At 45.3% G+C, this 25021-nt stretch overlaps 1 long non-coding RNA gene across 1 annotated transcript; it reads right to left on the bottom strand.

Annotated features, from left to right (window-relative positions):
• Positions 1-8776: 8776 nt before the first annotated feature.
• Positions 8777-12412, bottom strand: LOC137770861 (uncharacterized). Its single transcript, XR_011075251.1, has 3 exons — positions 12304-12412; positions 9635-9767; positions 8777-8918 (listed from the first exon to the last, which is right to left on the bottom strand). It is a non-coding gene; the product is annotated as an uncharacterized lncRNA (long non-coding RNA).
• Between the last annotated feature and the right edge of the window lie 12609 nt (positions 12413-25021).

Here is a 25021-nt window from a genome sequence, read left to right as displayed (position 1 = left end):
TCGGCATTTAATATTTATTGAATGAATGAATGAGTGAGTGACCACAACCTCAACCTACCTGCTATATGCTAAGAGGCACAAAATTTAAAAAGAAGGAAGGAAGGTGGGAGGCAGGGAGGGAGAAAAAATACTCCTCCAAGTTGTTGAACAAAATATTGGGTTCAATTTCCCCAGCCTAGGGAAGGGGGAGGGGAGCCTGTCCCGGCAGTCAATCCAGTAAGCTGGTCCATGAGGGGCCAGGACTCTCTCTTATTTATAATCAGATTAAGGCAGAGCCTATGGGGAGAAGCCCAAGCAGGCAATTCAAGCCTGAGACACCATAAGCCATATATTAAGACCCAGGCACAGACCTAGACAAAAACAGAAAGTAAAGAGAATAGGAAATGACAGATGGGGGAGGAAAAGGAGTTGGGGGTAAGGGACAGTAAGTTACAATATGAAGAATTAGAGGAGTTCTGTATAAAACTTGTGGAATTGAGTAAAGGGGTGGGAGAAACCAAAGTTCTCAGGTCAGACATGCTGTGACATTTAAAAATAGTTTAAAAAAATAATTAATTTTTTGTATTCCCTAACCCTATTTTCTCCCAACATTTTGTTATAAAAATTTCAAATATATAGAGAAGTTGAAAATTGTACAGTGAACACACCCACAACCTAGATTTTACAATGATCACTAGAATTGCTTTATCACACATCAGTTTATCTACTCATCCCTCTCTCCTTTCATCAATCCATTCTATTTTTCTTTATATTTTTATTCCCAGCATTTTCTTATGGAAACAGCTTTTTTGTTAAATGCTCATGTTTTCTGTTGTTATTTATATCAAGGTAAGTGTAGCTGGGTCAGCTAAATGTCCCACAATATATACTCTCTTCTCTTTTTGTAGTAGAAATTTAAAATACGTATATGTATATGAAAATTTAACACAAAGATTATATTTCCCAACCTCCTTTGCAGCTAGGTGTAGCCATGTGGCTAAGTTCTGATCAATAAAATGTAACAGGAAGTGCCATGTGACAGTTTCCAGGATCCTTCCCTAAGAGGCACTCCCTATGCCCTCTCTTTCATCCCTGCCTCCATTTCTCTGCCTGGGACACAGATGTTGCCGTCCGGAGCCAGGAGGCTAAGGACCACAGCCTAGGGATGGCACTATGGAGCCATGAGTTGAATGAAGTCTGTGGTCCTGAAAACTCCTGGGAGCAGAGCCACCATCGAAGACTGCTTACCCCTGGACTAAATTTATGTAAGGGACATAAACCTCGTTCTTGTTTACACTACTGTTATTGTGAGTAGTCTGTCGTGAAACTAAAGCTAATTCTAGCAAATGCAAGAAGACTTAAAAATCAAACAGTACAGAAGGGCTTATAATGAAAAGCAAGTGACATACCCTAAGGCTTCCTTAGTCCCAGTTGATCTCCCCAGAGGTACACTTTTAATTGGTTACTTCCACATCTCTAAATAATGTTTCTATTTTCTTTCTGTTTATCCATTTTAGACCCCATGTATTGACTTCAGCTCACTTGAGCTCCTCTTCCATTTCTTGCTTCTTCCTGTCAATAAAGGTGCATCACTATTTTGGTGTCTTTATTATTTGTGTTTGTAAATGCAATTATTTCTTTTTTCCATCAACTAAAGATGAAATCTCTTGTCTCCCTGCTTTGTAAGACGAGGTCATCAGCCCACCTACCTCCAAGTCTTTCCACTTCTCCCCTGTCTCTCTGTCATCTCAGTCTCTAGTGTTTTTATGTTTCCATTGTCAATGTCATTGTAAAGCACCACTTACATGCTTTGACTGACAGTTTCACTATTGAGTGAGGGGAGCCTGCCTTTGTTCTTTTGAATCCTGAAATGCCAGAGTGTAGAGGGCTTTGATCTTGGGCACCAAATCCCACCTTTGGTGCCCTAATTTGGCTGTAGCCCTATAGCTTTCAATCTACAACTCACACAGTATACAGTAATTATGTGTTTACAGGTCTATCACATCCAACCCTTTATCCTTAGCAACATATAAGTATCTGGTACTTGGAGCTATCATGAACTACCAAAGTTTTTTTGAGTGACAAGGTTAAACCAGAAGCCAGGTAACTTCATTCATATCCATTACTCCTGGAGATTTCTTGAAAAGTCAGTGCTCGAGGATCAATATGGCAGACCCACATTCTCCTGTAATTCACTAAGCTATATTGCTTCTTGGCAGACACAAGTGAAGTTTGTACAGACACATTTAGCATGTTTCTCTTCCTCCAAGTCTCAGAGGCTCTAGCAACCCTCTGGGCACCCTGGACGCACCATCCGTGTCTGAGCCGAGGAACCACATCTCTATAAAGTGAGGTTCAAGCTGAGAGCAAAGAATGCCCACCATGAATGCCTATTTGGTGGCTCACAGACAGAAGCTTTTTTTTTTTAAAGATTTCCTTGTGCCCTTTTTTCTTTCTTTCTTTCTTTTTTATTTATTTATGGCTGTGTTGGGTCTTCGTTTCTGTGCGAGGGCTTTCTCTAGTTGTGGCAAGCGGGGGCCACTCTTCATCGCGGTGCGCGGGCCTCCCACTATCGCGGCCTCTCTTGTTGCGGAGCACAGGCTCCAGACGCGCAGGCTCAGTAATTGTGGCTCACGGGCTCAGTCGCTCCGCGGCATGTGGGATCTTCCCAGACCAGGGCTCGAACCCGTGTCCCCTGCATTGGCAGGCAGATTCTCAACCACTGCGCCACCAGGGAAGCCCTAGACAGAAGCTTTTGAAGTCATAAGATACTGCGCCAAACGAGTTGTTGGTTCAGTGAATGATTTCTCCACAGAGAAACAGATGAAAATGCAAGAACACATGTTCACGTGCATTTAGCTGGGAAGAATGGCAGCCCTGTCATATGTCTTCTTGGCAAAAAAATCCAAACCATAATAAACACAAGAAGTACATCTTTATAAGGATCACTTTCAGCTTGGTGTTATCATGTTGTTGAAAATGAGGCTGGAGATGAGAACTTTAAAATTAAAATCATATACACTGATATACCTTCCCTACATTGTTCAATACAAGTTCAAATCTATCTGACTTCTTAGACTGAGTTTTCACCAGCTCAATTAGTGGTCTAAGGATTGTAAATTTGGAGAAGATCATGAAAGGGGATCACATCCTTCCTTCTCATCCCAGGTGAGATAGCATCCGAACCACTTCAGACAGTCTTTAGTGTAATCCTTTCTCTTTCCTTGTTGATGTTGTTATATCCAACCATTACTGTAGACAGTAGTGATTAGTGGATAGAGCTCATATAAGAAAGTAGAAACTTGAGTGAAAAGTCAGTGAAGTGACCCCATAATGAATGGGCAAATAATTCAAGTAGCAGAGAAAAATCCCAGACTGAATCAGGCTGTCCCAGAAAAGACATTTAAGTGATGATGGGCCAGTCCTCAAATCATGCTTTCTTCTACAATCCCACATGGTCAGTGTGCCCACCATACTGCAGCCACCTGCACAAACACGCCACCTCCTACCACACTGCCCTCTTACAACCACACAGCCCACAGAGTCCCCAGTGGTCTGTGGCTCAGTTCCCCCTGTCTATCAGCCATTTCTCCTGGCTTTTCATGACCCACTCTCCCTTATTTGGCAAAACTGTTCATCTGCTGTGTGGTCTACTGTATTGCTATCCTTTCCTTCTTCTTGTAGTACTAGAATCCCCACATTTTAGCTGGTTACATGGCAAGCTAGCATGAAGACTGCATTTCCCAGTCTCCCTTGCTATCTGTGATCATGTGACTAAGTTATGGTAGGGATGTGTGTAATTTCCAGGTCATGTCCTTAAAGGCAGTGGCTGTGCCTTCCCTTTTCTCCTTCCTGCTGGCTGGAATGCAAATCCATCATACATGTCAGGGAGCCAAATGGACCTGACAAACACCCTGGGAGAAGACAGAGTAACAAGAGGGAGGAAGCCTGGCTCCCTGATGCTATCAGGCCACTCCTGCAGCCCTGGACTGCCTACCCAGTCCCTGAGTAAGAGAGGAATAAGCTTCTACCTTATTTTGGTCACTATATTTGAGTCTCTTTGCTATTGCCATCTATCCTGTATCTGAATGTATCACTGCTCCAGATCATTTTTACCATGTTTGCAACCTACCCCAAATGCTTGCAAAGCTCTGCTCCCACAGAGGTCCTCCTCCAGTATCCACCAAGTACTAACTTTCCCTATGTTCATCTTCCTTTTGTACACTGCAGTTGGAGTTCTCAGTGCTAGATTACTGGAGGTATTTGGTCAGGGTGGTAGCCCTTCATTAAACTGAACCAAAAGGTATGCTTGGGCTCATAGAAGGTATTAAACAAATGCTTGTCTAATGAATGCATGGCCAATAGGAAGTTCTACGACTCAGTGCAAAACAACCAGTTAATGGAAACTTTCTCCTTCAGATTCTTTAAAATAATTATCATCATCATTATACATTCATTTAATCAATGTGCTAGATACCGTACAAGTTAGCAATTTGATGCACTGTCTTTTAATCTCACAAGAACTCTGTAAGCTATGTATTGTATTGATAATAATAATAATAATAATATTAGTATTATTGTTATTCCCATTTTACAGGTGAGGAAACTGGGCTCAGAGAAGCTAAGTAACTTGTTAAACAAGTTAAGTGGCAGAGCCAGACTCAAAGCTATGTCAGTCCTGCTCCAGTGCCACGTGTACCCTTAACAATTGTGCTAACAGTGATGGTTTAAGATAAAGAAACAGGTAAGTGAAGAATGAGTTTCTAGAGCTCTTACTGTTCATATTTACTGCATGGGAAAGTCCCCCCAAAACCTGACACCTCGAGAAAGCAACTGGGGCACATGGGACAGATCATGCAGGGACCACCATTTGCCATCTGAGAACACATGACCCAGGGTTCTGGCTATGTAGGCTTCCAGAAACTCAATACTTCTTTCAAGTTATTTTTTAAAGCACAATAACTCACATTTGTGTAGCACTTTATGGTGAATAAATGCTTTTACAAACACTAGCTCGTATGATTCATAAAATCATTTTGTGGGCTTCCCTGGTGGCGCAGTGGTTGAGAATCTGCCTGCCAATGCAGGGGACACGGGTTCGAGCCCTGGTCTGGGAGGATCCCACATGCCGCGGAGCAACTGGGCCCGTGAGCCACAACTACTGAGCCTGCGCGTCTGGAGCCTGTGCTCCGCAACGGAAGAGGCCGCGATAGTGAGAGGCCCGCGCATCGCGATGAAGGGTGGCCCCCGCTTGCCGCAACTAGAGAAAGCCCTCGCACAGAAACGAAGACCCAACACAGCCATAAATAAATTTAAAAAAAAAAAATCATTTTGTAAGGTAATTGAGCCTATACTATTATTCTTCCCATTCTCCAAAGGAGGAAACTGAGACCCAGAAAGATTGTGACTGTGCTGGTAGGTGGCTGAATAGACATCTGAACAAAGGATTTTTGTTTCTTTCATGTCTCATGCTCTTCCTAGTTACCATGTCACGTCCCTTCTGCCCATCAGCCACCCCTTTCCCCGAAGCATGCTACGGAGAAATGACGATAGACTGGCCTTTACAGAGGGAAAAACAAATAATGCCAGGTTTTAAAATGTTATTTTGAAATGTTATTTTTTTCAGAGGCATCCATCCAGTCTTGTTAGCTAGGAAAGTTGTAGAAAACACAAGTGTTTTGTGGTTTGAATTCAGCTGAGGCTGGGAAAAATGCCATCGACGGCTTTTCCTTAGGTGGCCAACCTGTCTACATTTTTCTAGTACCTTCGGGAGTTGGCGCAAGTCATCTGAAAAACCATCGTGAGCGCTGAGAAATCTACAGCTCGCCCTTCTCTTCAGACAACAAGATAGGTGGCTGAGATCAAGGTAAGGAAAACCAGCAGAGCAGGCGGGCTGCGCACGTGGTGACACCAGCGGGGACTTGCGCTGGGCCCCCAGAGGCTGCTGGCTTACGCGGGCGCCAAGCGCACACGAAACGCCCTCTTTTACTTCTCAGTACTCAGAGAGGTCGGATCTAGAACCCATTCACCTGGGTGCTGAAATTTTTAGTGGAAAATTTACCAGATGCAAACAGGAAGTTTTTGTACTGGGTGTTTTCCCTGGACCGCGGGTTTGTGGGAATGGGGGGAGGAAGACAAGGCTGCAAACAAAGGTCTTTGTGGCCTGGGCTTGCTGGAGAATTCAAGCAGGGCCGATGCTCAGGATGACTGACATGCTTGTGGCGACAACCACGGCTGCCGGGAAGAGTGTGCCCAGAGGCCCCCAGGGAACCCGCGGATGGAAGTGGGAGGAGGGCTCAGCTCCGCGGGAGACAGTGGTGGTGAGAGGTGTTGTGCTATTTTCAGAGCAGCTGCTCAGCGTGGCTGGCCTGCTTTCTGGACCCACCGGGAAACGTGGAAACATGACGGGCCTCGCCCGCCAAAGAGCCCTCGTAAAATCAGACTCCTGTTACAGAGAAAGGAAAGGGGCGACGCCCAGAACAGCAGACCAGGGCAGGACATGGGGTGAAGATGTGAGAGGGGACAGAGCTGGGGAAGAAGCAGCTCCCAGAATGTGTGTGAAAAAGAGAGAGAGAGACGACCGAGATATCAAACGATTCTTGCTGGGGGAATAATTGAGTGAGGTGACGGTCCCTGGGGAGTGGTGGACGGTACTTCCATACTCCCCTCGCCCTCCTTGTGGCTGAGGGGTCTGTCTCGGCCCTTCGGCCACTGCAAGGCGCCACCCCACCCTGATCCCCCTGCTACTGGCTTCCAGGCCCCGAAGGCCCCAGGATTGCTCAGCCCTTCCTTCCTCTGGGCAAGCGGCAGCAGTCACCTCTTCCGTATTCCAGCGCCGCTGGAGAAGGGTGGGACACGGTCGCCAGTCCTTTGGGCACCTTCCAAAACTATGTATCTAAGAAGAAATGGGTTTAAAAGAGGTCTTTAAGAAGGGGGGCTCCCTCGCCTGCCTTCCTTGAGCAGGAACGGACTGAGAAATCTGTGCTTCTTACTGTCCTTTCTCTCCTCAGGGGTGTTCCCCACCCCACACCGGCTGTCGGCGGGAGGGAGGTTTGGAAAGCCTTCAGGGCAAGCAACAGTGGGAACACTGCGCTTTCACCCGGAGGAGGCCACACATGGAGACTGTGCAGAGAAACACGCACACACACGCGCACACACACACACACACACACACACACAAGTACGTGCAAACAAAAAGAAATCTCCGTTCAGTCCATCTTTCAACATGATTCATGCGCATGGCAAATATTGCAAAATCTGGGCTTGGCAGGCGGTGGCTGCGGGGTCTTCAGGTGGGTATCACAGCAATGAGTAGACATTAACCCTTCGTGTGCCGCCTGCCATTTTATTCTTCACCCAAGAATGAAGAAACGAGGTTTTAAGAAAGCCTCCAAAACAACTAGAAGTGATGGTGGATAGAGTACGCAATTAAAGGAGAAAATCAGGACACAAACTGAACCTCCGAATAATATTAAATTAAATTAAAATAACCTTTTAAAAGTTGGCGACTGCAATATTGATCATTTAATATTTATCCCAGCTTTAGTAAACGTATAGGAGACTACAAGGAAATACACTCAAAAGTTGTTGTGGGATTAGCTAGCTCAAGACTTCTCAAATTTGAATAAGCAAAGAACCCACTGGGTGTCTGGTGAAAATGCAGATTCTGACTCAGGAGTTCTGGAGTAGGGCATTGCTGACAAGCACCCAGGTTATGATACAGCGGTTCTAGCAAGGGTATTCGTGGATTTTTTTCTTCCTTATACCCTCTGATATTTTTTAATCTTCTATAATAAACATATTGCTTACTTAGATAATCATGAAAATATTTTCTTTTTGAAGATAAGGTATTTATAGATTAAGTCCAGTGCTTCACCTGACCAGATCCTGGGAGATGAGACTTCTCAACAAACTGGAAGGCAGCTCAGAGCTTTGATTCTCAACCTGGGGAAGGGTAGGGGGGAGTCGCAGGGGATTCCCCGGGAAGCTTTACAGAGCATTTGCCCCCTGGGGACTTGTCAGAATGGGGTGGGGCTGTGTAATTGGAGAGCTCCTAGACCACACACCGCGCGGTTCCCCAGGGCAGAGAACCACCACTGCAGCCGCCTGTGCAGACTTTGCCCTTTACTGTCATTCAGATCTAGGCCTGCATGTGGCTACGTCTGCCATGGCCTGCAGTGGCAGAGTACAAACATACTGTATTGTATGCTCGCAACTAGTAAAACCCAAGTTTTATATGCTTATTGAGAGTGGAGCCATTCACTGCTCATACATTGTGTTGGCGCTAAAGAAACCACCCCACAGCTCACTTTTATATATCTGATTGAGAAACAAAGAATTGGTGATGACCTTGTCACTACCTTAAAGACGTTGGGCAAGCTGAGGCAGGTAACCAAACAGGACCCTCAGACTTTAGGTTTTAGAGGTTTACAAAGTGGCACAATTAAAAATACTAGATAAACTGGCATCTTGGTGAGTCCTGTCGGTGGGATAACAGTCAGAAGCATCACTGCCCCAAATGTTCCTCTTCTATGGAATCACAGAGAACTTGCATCATTCAAAATGCTGCTGTAGATACAGGAATATTAACTTAATCATCTATAATATGCACATTAACATCTTTTTGTTGTCTTGCTTCAAGGAGAAGGAAAATGAGATGGGCTGGCTTGTGTGCTATCTCCTCTATGTATTATTTGATTAGTCAGGACACTTTCAATTCAAACCAGTATTAATAAGAAAATGGGAATTTATTGAATTATGTAACTGAAAAGTTTATCTATCTTCAGGCATAGCTGGATCCAGGCACTCCACTGATGCTATCAGAACTTAGCCTCATTCTTTCCCTCTCAGTTCAGCTCTCCTCCATGTTGGCTCTTTTATCAGGCAGGCTCACGACTGGGGGCAGATGCTAGGAGGTTCAGGCTTATTCTTCATCCTCCCTGAAACCCCAGAAAAAGAAGTCTCTGTCATAACAGTTTAAACAAACATCCCCTATTTGAGTCTTCTGAGCTGGACTTGGATCACATACACGAATGTGGACCAGTCACTGGGATATGGTGGGGGGGGGGTGGCGTTGGTTCATTCCTCCAGGCCTGGGGCAGGTGCCCAGCGCTGGATCCAGACATGAAGGTAGTCAGAGATTTAAGAGCAGAGTAGTAAGAGCTTTTCTAGAAAAATATGGACTATATGATTAAAAGAAGGGAGAATAAACCCTAGGCAGGAAAACAATTGTGCCCAATTCAGCATATAATTATCAACAGACTAATATTCACAACTGGTCTATTTTGAACTTCATAATTCAGGTTGATTAACGGGACCAGTGCTTTGCAACTTTTGTATATCTTAATTCACATATAAGAATTATAATGTGCGTAGGCAGCCTGGGGTAAGGGGAAGGGTGGGGGAGGAATTTGGGATCCCGGCAGAGGCTGCTGTAGGATTGATTGGCCAGGGACTCCAAATGTCCCAAGTTCTGTGAGAAGCAATAACTTGTGTTGGGGTCAGATCTCGGGAATCTCTATGTTTAGGGCATAATACTGGTACTTAAGGCCCAAAGTGGCCATTTAGTAATTTTAAAAATATATGACAGCATAGTTCAAAGTTTATTGTGACCTGTATCCTAATACCTTCCCCGCCTCACCACACCCCACCTCACCTCCAAAAAGGCAATCGTTCATTGAGCAATTATTAACTGAACACATGATGTGTGTCAAGTGCTGTTTTAGGCCCTTGGAATACATCAGTGAATAAAACAAAGATCTTCGTCTGGCTGTGTTTCTTTCAAATACCTGTAGGTCAGTAGAGACAGACAATAAGCAATAAACATAATAAATCAGTAAATTATAAAATGTATTAGAAGGTGGTAAGTGTTAGAGAAAGACAGAAAAAGTAGAGCAAGGGAAAAAGGTTATTTCAAGAAGGATTCTTGAAATGCCTCTGCCTCCAGTAGTTTGAGTCTACAAATTTCAGGAGACTTAAGAATGGTTCACCCCCTTTACGAAGTGTTGCAATGTCCAGCTCTGGGCATCAGAGCATACCTGGATGCTCCGAGCCTGGGTCTGCAATGGCAAGGAAGGCCAAGGCTTTTGCACAGAAGTACAGCCAATGTCAAATACCAACGTGGAAATGCCAACATGTTCTCTCACACTTCAGACCTGGAAGGGACATTCAAGGTTAAAGTCCCCCTCCTCCAGCTTGTGCAGTGGATGAGGGTGGCACCAGGCACGCCTCCGACTGGGGCTCTTGTGTGAGGGCACACAAGTCTCAGCCGGGGGCTGTATTGGTTATCTCTAACTGCATGATAAACTATCCCAACATTTAGTAGCTTAAAACAGTTACTTTTCAAATCTCACAGTTCCTGTGGGTCAGGCATGGGCATGGTTTAGAGGGGTCCTCTCCTTCAGGGTCATGCACAGGCTGTGATGGAGGTATTGGCTCCACTCACGTGCAAACCTGTAACAGAGGTTCAACTGAGGCAGGATCCACTTCCAAGTTCACTGGTGGTTGTCCGCAGGGCTCAGTTCCTCCAGGTCTGTTAGAGTGAGGGCCTCAGCCCCTTACCGGCTGTTGCCCAGAAGCCACCCACAGATCCTTGCTACGTGGGCCTCTCCAACGTGGCGACTTCTTCATCAAAGCCGGTGAGAGAGAGTGTGTGCCAGGAAGATGGAAGTTACAATCTTGTAACCCAAACATAGAGCAAGTCAGCAGACCCAGCCTGCGCCCAGGGCAAGGATGGCATCAGGGTGTGTCTACCAGGAGGTGGGAAATGTTGTGAGCCGTCCTCAAAGTCAGCCTACCCTGAGGACCCTGGACTCTGCGTTCAGGATTTCTCTGAGTCTTGCTGCCTGGGTTCCTGGCACTCTGTTTTCTACTAAGTGACAATACAGCCCATTTCCACCCTGTGATTCCCTTAGTTGTGAACACCAGGGCGCTCTTTCATTCTCTCCCTCCTTCTGCTCCTCCAGGTTTCTCTTCTCTTAATGAAGTTCACCAAGGAGATCCCCATCACTCACCCTCCCTTGGAGGGTCCACATTGGGTCCACAGTCGGGTCCACATGATCACACAGCTGTCACTTACCCTACTGATTACAACTCCATTTCAAATCTCCTAGCCCCAGCCAGACCCAACACCTACCAAACCCACTGAGACTTGGGGAGGGGAAGCTTTCACTACAGGGAATTTGGAACAGGAAGCATTTGTCGAACTGAGAAGTGAGGCCCCGACAGGGAAGATCAGTGGAAACGCTTGGTCAGTGTTCACTGCTATGGGGCATTTGCTGAGAGGACGGTTTCTCACAAGCTCTCAGATAAGTGGTGATAATGGATGATTCTCAATAAAGAGTATTCTAACAGCCCCGTTCCAGCCAGGTCTATGCAAGTCAAATTGCATTGCAAAGAATAAGATACAACTGAGCTTTCCTTCTGAGATCCAAATAAGGCAATTCCACAATTGATAGGGCATGGAATTGGGGGATGGCTGTGGTCTGTGTCACATTCCATTCATAATGGGACATACAGATAAACTGAATGGTGTTATGTCTGTGGTCTACAAACTAACACTATTCTGAAAGCATCCAAATGAAAAGTAAGATGTGCTGACATACACCTCTTGGTCCCTCCTCTTTAGTGCATTTTGCATATTTTATTATATGTTTTCTTTAAAACTCCCCTTTTCTATTTTGGCATCCAACCATAGTGGCCATTTTGAAATTCTGTCTGCTAAACATTTGAATCACTTATGTCTTTTGTCTCCCTTGCCTCCCTCCCTCCCTCCCTTCCTTCCTTCCTTCCTTTTTGCTATGATGCCACCCCTCTCATAACCTTGAATGCTCTTTGTAAACTCAGCTGACTTTTCCAAAGCAGTTTTACAAAACTCATCAGAGGGAGGCAGGTGGTGGCTACAATGCATTCCCCACAGCCCTGTGTGCTTCTCACCAAACTGAATCCCTTGAAGCCTGGACGTCCTGAGATTGTGTGGCCTCCACCACAAGATTAAGGCATCTGGCTTCTTAGGGGAGGATGCCACTGACACCTCCTACTTCTATTCTTCTTGAGGTACCCATGTTTCTTTAAATTTATTTCTCCTCTTATCCTTACAGCTAGTTTTTGAAGAAAGCTTTCATTTCTACTTGGAGTCTCAAACATGTTGATAATGTCTCCTTTAGCTATTCTTTTTAAAGAAATTTTACTTTTTTTTTCTTTAATTATGTGTTTGTGTACACATTTTTCTCTCATTGGAGCATAGTCATTGTGTTAGTTTACCAGGACTGCCATAACAAAGTACCACAGACTGGGTGGCTTAAACAACAGAAATTCATTTCTTACAGTTCTGGAGGCTAGAAGTCCGAGATCCAAGTGTCAGCAGGATTGGTTTCTTCTGAGGCCTCGTTCCTTGGCTTGGGGATGACTGTCTCCTCCTGTGTCTTCACATGGTCTTCCCTCCATGCAAATGTCTGTGTCCTAATCTCTTCTTCTTATAAGGACAGCAGTCCTACTGGATTGGGGCCCATCCTATGACCTCATTTTAACTTAATCACCTCTCTAAAGGCCCCATCTCCAAATATAGTCATGTTCTGTGGTCCTGGGGTTTGGATGTCAACATATGAGTTTTCGGGGGGGCACTTTTCAGCCCATAACAGTCATAAAATACAGATAAGCAAAAAGAAGATTAAAAAGGCTCATATAATCTCAGAATTTTTGGCCTTCCAGTGGCTTCTGGTTGTGCTTAGCATAAATTCCAGGCCTCTTACTTCAGCTGCAATTCCCTACCTATTCTGCCCTCATCTCTCTCATTCATCTCCTCACTCCCTTACTCCCAGCCCGCTGGCTTCCCTGCACAAGCCTGGGCCTGTCCTTCTCAGGGCCTTTGCATGGGCTATTCCCAGGTGTGTGCATAGCTGTTGGCTTTCTGGTCATGGACTCAGCTCAAATACAGAAGATCACAGAGGCTTCTGTGACCCCTGCCTAATGTCTCTCTCTCCCCAGGCATTCTAGAGCAGAGCTTCTCCACCCCAGCTCTACTGACATCTTGGGCTGGTCAATTCTCTGCTGAGCAGGCATTCAGTGAGCATTAGCTGTTATTATTCTCTCTCATTACCCTGATGTTTTCCTATATATGTGTTTGTTTATTAGTCTGTGAATGTCACAAGGCAGGTGCCTAGAACACTGCACAGCACATAGTAGGTGCTCAGTAACTGCATGTTGAAAGAAGGGGTGGCCCTACTAGGATAGAAGGCCGCTGCCTGTTGTGTTCAGAGACACACCTCTAGTGCAGGTGGCACACGGCACCTGGTGCATAGTAGGTGTTCAATAAATATGTTTTGAATGAATAGAATATTTACTGTAAACTGGCCCATGCAGGTATATATTTCCTCAACCTGCTTTTCCTTATTGATTGCCCTTCCTGCCATCCTTTTCTTTTTTTCCCAGGAACTTTTGAGGAAATCAGAGAACAGACCTGGCCTCTTCTCCTACTCTGATGTGACTCCTACATCCAGGTGGCCTTTAAGGTCCCTGACCCCTCAAGGTTCCAAGTCCAAGCTTGATCTCCCCTCCCCCAGGCCCTGGTCCCCACTCCTCTCCCATCTCAATCCACGCCCTGGGGCAGTGACCATCTTGCCTGCTTCCTGAAACGAGCCATGGCCTCCTGCTTCCATGGCTCACAGGCGAGTGTGTGGTCACAACACCCTACGAGTGGAGTCACAATCACCCAGAGAAGCGTAGAGGATATTCAGGCCCCAAATGTCATGCCTGTTACTGCGTGGAAGATACCAAATACCTGTTTCGTGAGCATCTCAACCAGCCAACCACACAGTGAAGGAAGGTTCACAATATCCATAAGTGACGTGCGTGGTCTGGGTCCCGGTCTAGATCTGTCATCATACCACATTAGTTCTCTGTGCCGGGAGGAGGTGGAACAGGGCATTTCTAGTTAAAAGTGACAAAACACACTGGTGCTTGCTGTGCACCCGGCACAGTTCCAAGTGCTGATTGCCTCCGGGAATTCCCCAACCACTCCACAGGGTGGGCTGCTGTGCTAGCACCTCCACTTCACGGATGAGGAAACTGAAGTCTCAGAAAGGTGAAATAACTTGCTCCAGCTCTAGGATGGCCAGCCTGTCCCAGTTTGCCTGGGACTTGCCTGGTTTCAGCACCGAATGTGCCATATCTCAGCAAACTTCTTGGTCCCTGGCAAATCAGGACAGTTGGTTACCCAGCCCAGATCACCCTGCTTCTAAGTAGCAGAGCTGGAATTTGATCCTAGTCAGTGGACTCCGGAGTCCATACTCTTAACTGCTATGGAAAACAACGTACAGTAACCAAGGACAACTCAACCCATCAATTAATCAATTTCAGGGAGATATTCTGAAATGAATCTTACTTTCATAATGACAAAAAGAGGGTGGGTCGACACCAAAACCATAGGGATTGCAGAGGAAATAAAACCGCTTTTTCCCCTTTACCTAAAATTATCCAGTTTATGCCTTAATCCGCCCCCCTTGTCATGGACCATAAAGACCTAGTCACTCATTTTATGATCTTGATCCAGCAGGTGTCTCCATCTCTAAGATGATGAATCAATTATTTCGCATGTTAATACCAGGTGAACATAAAGCGTGCCTTGCATTTAGCTTCCCCGCTACATCACATACTTGGCAAAGCCTAAAGAAAACTGCTCCTTAAGTATTTCCTCCAACCAACAGGATTATTTCCTGTAGCTAATGATATGGCTTAGAATAATAAAATAGGAACTTGAGGTCAGCTTTTGGACTGAGTTTAAATGTCTTTAAAGGGAGGAAAAAAAGCACCCCAGCTAAGCTTGATTATTGTTATTTGTCTTTTGCTCAATATATATTAACCTCATCATAAATATGCAACCACATCCCCTGGCTTACTGGCTTTTTCTTAATATAAGAGTGGCATTCTTGGCCTCTCTCTGACCCCCAAAATCTTGGCTAAAATCTGCTCAGGGGTCTTGGGCTGCTTGGCACTCTCTCTTTGGCCAACTGGTCTTCGTAAATCTGATTCTCGAACAGCCCATGAAAATGGGGGAGGCATGTATCCCCCTCAATTCTGAATGTTACTGGGCTTGGTCCTTGCCTTAGACTGTCAGGGGACATTGGTGATATTTGAGACAATAAGAAACCTCGGAGGTTAACGAAGAACCATCCTCCTTGAGATTTAACCAAGCTTTAGAACAAGTTTTCATAGTTTACTGTGCATAAGAATCAGCTGGGGACTTTATTATGCTTCCCCAGTCCCACCTGGAGATTCTGATGCAGGAGAGCCAATGTGGAGTCAGGCATCTTTGTTTCTGACAAGGCCCTCAGATGATCCTGACGGGCTTTGCAATCACACTGTGAGAAGCTCTGCCCTGAGATGTCAATTCAGGTTCCTCTCACGTGTGCTTCTGCAAAATTTCCCATTTAAGAAAAAATGGAAATCTACAATGTAAAGTGTTTGCCCTATTTTCTTGTTGTTGTATGTTTTGTTTAACTCCCCAATCCTGGGTATTTGAGCAGGCATGTCATCACACCACACATTCATATGCCTCTGTGTAACCCACTCATTTTCATGGCTGTATAGTATTCCAGAATATATACAGTAACATCCAGGTTGGTTGCAGCTTTGGGTAACTATGAACAATGCTACTATGAACATTTTTCTACATGTGAGCTTTCTTTAAAAGATCTAAAAAGCAGAAGCCCATCTTTATAAAGGCCATCTCCAGTGAAGGCAAGTGTCAAGGATGGACTGGTTAGAGATTCTGGTGGGAAAAAGGGACAAGCAGGGCAGAGTAGGGAGCTCTCTGCAAAGAGATAAACATGTCTAAGTTATCACTTTTTAAATTTTAATGAATTCAAATAAAATAAAGAAAAGTTATAAGAGACTAGATTTAAGGAAATATCTGAGCTGGAAGGCTCTAGCTAATCAACGCTCTAATTTCATAGTTGAGGCCCTGTGAAGTGATTTGCCCTTCAGAAAGGGCAGAAAGAAGAGCAGAAAGAAGAAAGAAAAAAAAATGGACTAAGTTATTTCATCAGGAAGTACTGTTTCTGAGAGGTTGGTAACACTGTGAACAAGCTATGTAGGTCAAACTGTTGCTAACAGTTGTTATGTCTTTTCCACATTTGCATTGTAGTATCCCTGCATTTGAAATGAGAAGAGAAAATTGGTGTTCCAAATGTTTTTCCAAATGTTGTGTCTGAGCCCTGCTGGCTCTGTCACTTCATCTGTATCAGTGATGGAGAGAGATGTCAGCTACATAGCCAGGCCAGGGTCTGAGGCTGAAATTAAAGTGGGTCCCAAGATGCACATGCCCACACACTAGCTCCCCAAGATGCAGGTGCCCACATGTCAGGTGCCCCAGTAATCAGGTGCCCTCACTCCAGCTCAGTTCTGTGGGCACATGGTAAATACAACTAAGAACAGCACAGTCCCCTTCTTTGGGGGTGAGGTGGGGACAATCATTTAGCCACACTCTAGTTTAATGAGGTATCCCTTTCTTCACACATTTAACATGCATTCAACAGGCACTGGGTTCTATTAAGTGGGTGCACGAGATGAAGATGACAGTGTCCTGTCACCAAGTAGCTAGCAGGCCAGTGGGGAGATGAACAGGAGATGACTGAAAACTAGGACATGTGATAAAAGTGAAGTACACACAAAAAGATAAAACTGTAAAATATCTGCAATGACCTCCTTCTTCACAGTCAAACCTCGACTGCCCAAAAGGCTCCCAGCTGCCTGACCCCTAGTATCAATGCAAAGATGCCAAGAGGCAGGCCACCACCAGAGGGCAGTGTGGGGATGTTGGCCTGCACATGCTCAGTTTTTTGGTTTCGCCACCATTCCAGGATTGAAGATTACAAAGTAGATTTTGATTTCAGCATCAAAATCAATTATTAATTTTTCTTTGTCTAAGAAATAGTGCGTATTGCTTCTACAATGGACTCCTATAGCTTAATACATAGGCTGAAAAATAAAATGAAGCTCCACAACTTTCTCCCTGAGTTGCAAAATTTGTATTATCCAAACAAACATTTTTCATTGTTTTTCTCTCGCTTTTTTTTCTCTTGCTGGTGTACAGAGACATAAAGCCTTGTCTGTAACAACCATATGAAAAAGTGTAATCATTTTGATTTAAAAATGAAATAAAACAAAATGGAAAAGTAATATTTTTCCATTTCTCTACAGTTTAACTTAATTTGCTTTAGACCTCTGTGGACATATAGATTTTTATGATTAGGCTCATGGAGTAAAAGGATCATTAATACAGAAACAATGGTTTCACCAAACCACCAATGGGCCACTTTGCCTAGGGTTTCTCTCTGGTGTTCAGAAATTCCTTGGGTGAAAGAGCAATGCAACTTGACAGAAAATGCTAATTCTCCAGGAAATTGATGAAGACTGTCCATTTCCTGCCTGCCAGTGGGTTATGGTGGAAGAAACACGTAGTCAGTAGCGAATATATACTGTAACATACTCTCATATACTGTTTACTCTGATTTAAATTAAAGAAGAGGGCAGGCAGGGTTGAGGCAAACTCATTGCACAGTAGAGGATCCCAGCTAAGTGCTCCAGGTGACAGTTGAAAAAAATGCAAGGTCCCTGCCAAAACACTCTGGTTCCTTTAAGAACCCAAATTTGGCAAAAACTTCAACGCAGTAAAAATCACCATAGCTAGGTTTCTGATTTCATTTTTCCTTGAAACTATATGGGAGGTAGCCTGGCTTTGGCATGACTTTAAGAGTAGAAGTGGTAAATAGTCATCTTACATTCCAACTTCTAGTCACTGTGAGACCTTGCACAATCTGTGTACTTTCCTTCCCCAAATATATAAATGATATTTTAACATGGATATGGATGAACTTGGCCTGATAGGTACCTGGAAGAGACACAGCTAAGTTTTACTTTTAGAAAATTATTAAAGTTTTGCCAAAGAATTTTATTAACAAAAACTTCTAGATAAATGCTTTGTAATAAAGTTAAGGATAAATTTATATTGTCTCCTTTGCCTTTCAGAAATTTCCTTCACTTTGCAAAAAAAGAAAAAGGGAGTATATAATTTTTGACTCAGCAAATAACTGTGATTAATTTGATGTCTCTAAACTGGATGCTTTTAAGAGAAAGAGGCCAAGATTTTTTTGTTCTTGTTTTTGTTTTATTTTTCAAACTCGTGGACTAATAAAATTTTGATATTTATTTGTAAGAAATGTGGTAGCAGAAAGAAAGATTAATATTTAACACATATCAAAAAATTAACCATTGTGCCCAAGGCATTGCATTAGTTGTAGAGAAGCAGAAGTTCCACATGAAAGAGTTCCAACATTAAGAAGTCAAGGGGGTCATGAGGGAGAATGGGGAGAGTATGGCCTTTTCCATCAGCCAGACCTGAGTGTGAATCCCAATTCAGCTGCTTACAAGCTGTGTGATCTTGGATAAATTTCTTAACTTCTCTGAACCTTTGTTTCTGAATATAACAATCATCGTAATCCCGCCTTTGTAGGGCTGTGGCTTGACAAGAACATGCCTTCAGCTGATAATTCAGTACATAGTTGTTGCCCAATACTATGTCCACTGTCCTGGGATGGCACTGCTGCCCTTGAAGTGATAACAACCGAGTTGGGATCTAGAGAAGCAAATGCACCCTTTCCAACCCCAGGTCTGTATTTCCAACTACCTGCGGGGTGTTTCTACTTGGATGCTTTTCCCCCAAATTCAAAGTGTAGGAAACAAAGCTCTCCTTTCAGTCTCTAGGATGTGCTAGTTTCTGTGGAAGGTATGTCACTTTCCTGGTGACTCAGGCTCAGCCTCACCCCCAGCAGGGTCTTGCTAATTCTCCTCCTGAGTCCAGCGGGCTCTTTCTCTGGGGTCTCTTCCCTCCCCATCTCTCCTTTCCAGCTGCCTGTGAGCTGCCCACCCCTGATGCTGGGCTGCCGCTGTCTCTCCCTCAGGTGTCTTACCTTTTTACGAGACCCACCTGCCTCAGATCACTGCTTTCCAGCCCTTCCTGCTCAGGTGTTACCAGGAAAAGACTGACCTCTGCCTTCACAATGTGGCCCTAACCTGCTTCCCTAATGTCAACCTGCAAGGCTCCAGTCTGCTCCTTTGGGACAGATAAACTGTGCCTTTGACGGACAGCGTGGATGCCCTCCACTGCGCCTCTGGCCATGGCATTCCCTCCCTCAGTCCCCGACCGAACCCAACCACCCCTGGAGGCCAACGCAAGCCAGACCTCCTCCTTAGAGTCTCCCTGCTCTCCGTTTCCCCTGGGGCACTGCTGCCAGTTCTCTGTGGCCTTGGACGGTTGAAGATCTCTCCGTAAAAGGTCTTGTCTCCAGCCCAATTATGGATTCCCTGATGATGGTTTCTAGTCAAACCTCTGTAGCTTCCAGCAGCACCCTCAGCCATTAGCATCCCTTGTGGCAAATAAACACATGGGTGCAGAGAAGGCAAGACACTTGCTGAAGATCCCCCAGCCCAGCAAGAGCAGAGGGGTCTGGAACCCGGCTCTGCAGGCAGCCCCCTGGCACCCTTCCCACATCCTAAGACAGCATGAAATTGGTGATCCCCAGGTCCTGCACTAGTGGCTCAGAGCCTCTGGAAACTCTGGTCACACACAGACTCTAGTCTGTGGCTCCCCTGGGAAGATAAAAGTAGAAGTTGGGCTTGGGCAGCAAGTTCTGCCCACTCCCCCATGCCCCTGAAAAAACAGGGTGTCACTTTGTTATTTAAATGTCCAGGGCCCTTCTTCCCTATTCCTCACACCATTTTCATTTCCAAAACTCCCCCTTCAGCCTTTTAATCCAATAGCTACCAACCCACCAACCCAAGGCACGATAGTGGCTCGGCTGTGACCGTATTGCGTTGCTGAAACGCTTCTTTTGTGCTAAGCCCTACAAACACAATTCAGGAGCTGTAATTGCCTCAGACAGTCAGATGTCCATTTACATACAGCATTCCCATCCTTGCTTTCTTTTAGCAGAAACGAAACAAAACCCAACCCAAACTAATGGAGCGTGTAAAAGCTCACTTCCTAAACAACTCTGTCCATGCATTTCAACCCCACCCTGAGATTTGAGATTTCAAAGCACGTGAGATACTTTAAGGGGTTCTAGCTTTGGAATTTCCTTTTCACCCCCAAACAGGGTTAAGAAAAAAGACCTGGTGCCCAGGAAGGCTGAAAATATCCAGGGCTGTTGTCATGACCTGTGGCCTGGATCGAGACCACAGACCCAGCACTGCAATAGGCATCCGCCCTGCAAACAACCATTTAGACATCCTGTAACCTGAAACACGTCCTTTTAAGCAGTTGAGAGGGGTGCAGATGACAGTCAGCTACACAAATAATTTGCCCTCAAAATGTTTATCAGCTCCCTGCCATAGCCACTTCCATTTATAGCTTATAAACGGTTATTAGCTGGCTCCTTCACATCTGATAACACAGCCCAGAACAGGTGGCGAGAACGGTGAGTGATTAGAGGGCCTCCCTGGGAGGTGCTGCGTGCTTGCCTGTGGGTGGTCTTCCCGCCTGAGTCCAGTGCCCACATGAGAAGACATTGTAGAAAGCCTCCAATTTAGGAGATAACAGTCTGTGTTGTCTGTTTGTATAAAGTGCTGTCCAAATACAGCTGGCTTTGCTTTCTGGCCAGCAAACATTGCTAAGAAGGGTTGAAAGTTCAGCATCATCAGCCCCCCAAACACAATCCCTTCCCCCTCTTAGTCTTGGGCAAACAGTCCGCAGTGCTCATGTTCTGTGGATTCCTTAGGAGGTTTGATTCACACTGAAAATGTTCCTCTGGCTGAGGCGATGCTCACACCCTGGCCAGGGCAGGGAAGCCAGAGGGGGACACCTAGCCAGCAGGAGGGCATGCTCTTAGTGCTTTGGCTATCTGTGACTTTGCTCTTTGCTAAAAAAAAAGGCTTTGCAGGTCCCCACAACTTTTCTCAAAAACAGTGCCTGGCGCAACGCACCACAAAGTCATCTGCCCCTGGTCCTCTTGGCATTTCTCAAGCAAAGAGAGTAGGAAAGATAGATGTCGGACCAGCGTTTCTCAGCCTCGACACTACTGACATTTGGGGCTGGGTATGTCTGTTGTGGAGGCCTGGCCTTTGCACTTTAGGATATTTAACAGCATCCCTTCCCTTCACCCATGAGATGCCAGTAGCAACCCCAACGTCAGTTGTAACAAACAAAACTGCCTCCGGATATGGCTTGGGGGCAAAACCATCCCCAGTGAAGACCCACTGTATTCTGTGATAAATATAAATTAACTGAAGAGCCATGCATGAACTACCCTAATAAGAACAGGAGCGCTTTCACAATACTAAAGCAGTGTCAGATAGACCCTCAGAAGCATTTATTAGTTCAGTAACCAAATTCTGATTAGATTGTCTCATTGGGAAAAATGGTAATCAGTGAGTAAACCAAGAACCAGGCAATTCTTGATAATAAATTTGAAAAGCAAAACAAAGCTAACTTCACGCTCCAAAAGTTAAAAAGGAGCTACGATGATGATGTGATTAGTTAAAATAATGAAGATAATTGCTAACATTTTTGAGGATTCTCTATGGGACAGGCACCGTGCTAAAATGTGTTATCATGCCCGTTTTACAGAGGATCTCAGCCTGAACAAGGAAGACTGTTTCCCAAAGTACTTTCCAGAATGTTCTCTGACTACAAATCATTTCCCATTCCCTGATTCCAAAAATGAGTTGAAGAGTTGGAATGTATTTGGCTTTGTAGAATAGGCTTTTGTAAGTCCTAAACTCAAAACAACAATAATGAAAAATAATAATAACAGCTGCTGTTTAGTGATTGCTCAGTGGGAGGCAGGCCTCCCGTTAAGCATGTTGCAAACACTCCCTCTTGATTGTCCCGAAGGAGGCAGAACCCCTTTCACAGGCGAGGAAACTGAGAGCTTAAAGTCCTGTCTCTCCGGAGGTTTCACAGCAGAGCCGGATTTCAACCCTTCTGACCCGGATTCTCCTGCTCCAGTAACGCCTGCCACCACATGGCAGGGTGCTGCTCTGGCCTTCCGTAGGTGACAGGGTGGCGGGGCTGCCCGTCTCCGCCCAAGATGACCTGCAGTCTCTCTGACTCCTCCTTGGCCAAAATCAGGGACCCCACACCCTCCGGCACAGTGCCCGTGGCCGTCTCCTCCCTCATCCCTGTTGTCCTCCATTCTCCCCACCCCCTTCTCTGTTTCATGACTTCCGTTACCAGCTAGGGCAATAAGCACTGACCATCTTTGGCCTGTGTCATTGGGTCTGATATTCATTGGGTCCCCGTCATATTTGCCTGGACTACTCCTCTAGGGGCAGCTGAGTTAGCCCCTGTGTGAGCGGCACATGCCTTGTGGCCTGACCTTGGTAGTGGCCTGATCAGTCTCCGTGTAAGATCTTGACTTTCCATCCCAGAGGCAGGCTGACAGACCCTCCGAATGCCCTCTTCGGGGAGATCCTGACCACGCGGATCCCCATCCCTCTGCTTGGACTCTCCCCCTCTGAGGATCCTGCAGCCTTCTTCGGAGGCCCATGCCACTCGCGGGCAGCTCTGCTTGTCAGAGCACTCCTCCCCTTAGGTTGGCTGGAGAGCTGCCTCCCTGAAGCTCGCCACTGGTCCAAGTTTTGCCGTTCAAAATGCTACCACTTTCTTCTTCCCAAGACAGCCTGTCCCATAGGTGTGAGGGAACAGGCAAGGAGGGAAACACACGGGTTTTGGAGACTTACCTAAACTGAATACAATTCCCAGCCACCCACACCGTGAACTGGGGTGAGCTCTTAAACCCCATGAGAGTTCGTATCTGTAGAGTCATTGTAGGAATTACAAATTACATGTGTGAAATACCCAACGTGGTCATTCTCGACCTGTCTTTATCTGCAGCACATCTGGGAAGACTATACTTTTTTTGGGACATCCAAAAGAATTAACAGGTTGGCGGCACAATTTGGAAAGATGGAAAATAATTTTTCATCATTAATATAGTCTTCCCTTGACTGCCCATCCTGTCACTCCCCACCCAGTGAGCAGAGCTGCTCACGGCCCTGATAGCACCGTTGTATATACTCATCCTCCTCTCGATGGGTTTCAGTAAACACACCACTTTCCTTGGCACCTTCGCCCTGCACCTCATCCTGTGACCCACATGGTTGGTGCCCCCCACTCTCCCCTTCATCACCCAACCCATCTAGCTTAGCATCCTGACCTCCAGACGTTATGCTAACCGTGCACACACAGCCTCAGTTGTAGGCAGAACACGTTTGTACACACTGCTCACAACTTGGCAGGGTTTTCCACAATGTGGAAGGGAAACTGCCTGTCCATGGAAGGTACTCAAAAATGGCAATTATTACTATTACGGATAGCTTTAGAGGCTATTTTCAGGTTTTTCTTCTTTAAAAGCACACAGGTCGGGCTTCGCTGGTGGCCCATTGGTTAAGAGTCCGCCTGCCAATGCAGAGGACACGGGTTCGAGCCCTGGTCCAGGAAGAGCCCACATGCCACGGAGCAATTAAGCCCGTGCGCCACAACTACTGAGCCTGCGCTCTAGAGCCTGTGAGCCACAACTACTGAGCCCAAGTGCCACAACTACTGAAGCCCACGCACCTAGAGCCCGTGCTACACAACCTGAGAAGCCACAGCAATGAGAAGCCCGCGCACCGCAACGAAGAGTAGCCTCTGCTCGCCACAACTAGAGAAAGCCTGCGTGCAGCAATGAAGACCCAACACAGCCAAAAATAAATAAATAAACAAAATAAATAAATTTATAAAAAATAAAAATAAAAAAAGAATAAAAGCACATAGGTCTTTACACTGCTTTTTGTTGACATGATCTTTGAGTCATCCCATCATGACCACCAACCCCACTAGGGTTCAGTGTGGACTGGTCTGCACTGGATATTGAGGCTCTCCTAAGATTTCATTCCTCCATGAAACAAACATGTACCCAGTGCCCATATGTGCCCTGGAAACACAAATATGTATCAAACCTAGCTGCTTCCTGCAAAAAACTGCAGTTTCCACAGCTACACTGTGCATTTTGAAATTGTAGCTCAGAGTTCCCTAAGAGTAATGACTTCTAATCCAGGTTGTGTAAACAAATGGCCTTGAATTCAACATAATTATAAAAAGCAAAATAGGCCCTACAGGTCCTTGAGGGTTTAAGACTAGACTTTGGGATTTACTAGGTTGTGTAACCTTGGGCTTGTCATTTAACTTCCAGAGCCTCAAATGTCCCTCATCCAAATCAGCAATAATGCTTATCCTGCCCACTTAAAAGGTTTGGTTGAGAAACAAAATAAGCGAAAGCATTTGAAATTTTTTTAAAAATCAGGTAAATAAAATTTTTCATTGTAAAATGAAAGGTTTTAAGTAGATTCTCTCTTAAGTCCTTTTCAGTTCTTACTAGACAGATCAACACTGCAGTTTGAAGCTGAGGCATGCAGGAACATGCTATGTGCCTTTGGCAGCTGTTTGTGACAACTGAGGATTAGAGATTTTACCCAAACAGGGAGAAATGATAAGCGGTAGCATATCAAGGGCGCGGCGGTGGGAGCGGTCCAGCCCAGCACACAATGGGATAGATTGCTTGAGAGAAATTAAAAACAACCATAAAACCCACCACAGTTCTGGTTGGCTTTTTATTTTCGTCATGTGCTAGCATTCTAAACATCGCCAGTGATAAAATACTCCTCCTGGGGTAGGGGGAAGGGGGAAATTTGGAAGGTCTTTCTAAGCTATTGCTGTGATTACCATTGAGCTTTAATAATATAGATGAAAGCTTCAAATCAGCACATTGTTAGCACTCATCCTTTGATAACATTATATTGTACCTGAGGTCACTTTGCAGCACGCCCACCTACACAGCAGACCTCCAACACATGTGGGCTCAGCCCTCGTCTTTCCTTCACGATCCTTTGGACAGCATCCTGTCCAGAGAAGCTCACGTGTGTGGCCCCCACGCTATTCCATATTCCTGCATATAAGCAGCAGACCTGCAGCAAACAGTGGTAGGCCTGCGATTATAAAGATGAAGGA

This window comes from Eschrichtius robustus, chromosome 10 (genome assembly GCF_028021215.1).
Source record: "Eschrichtius robustus isolate mEscRob2 chromosome 10, mEscRob2.pri, whole genome shotgun sequence".
Taxonomy (NCBI): domain Eukaryota; kingdom Metazoa; phylum Chordata; class Mammalia; order Artiodactyla; family Eschrichtiidae; genus Eschrichtius; species Eschrichtius robustus.
The sequence above is the reverse complement of the archived record's forward strand: the minus strand, read 5'-3'. Positions and strand labels throughout refer to the sequence as shown.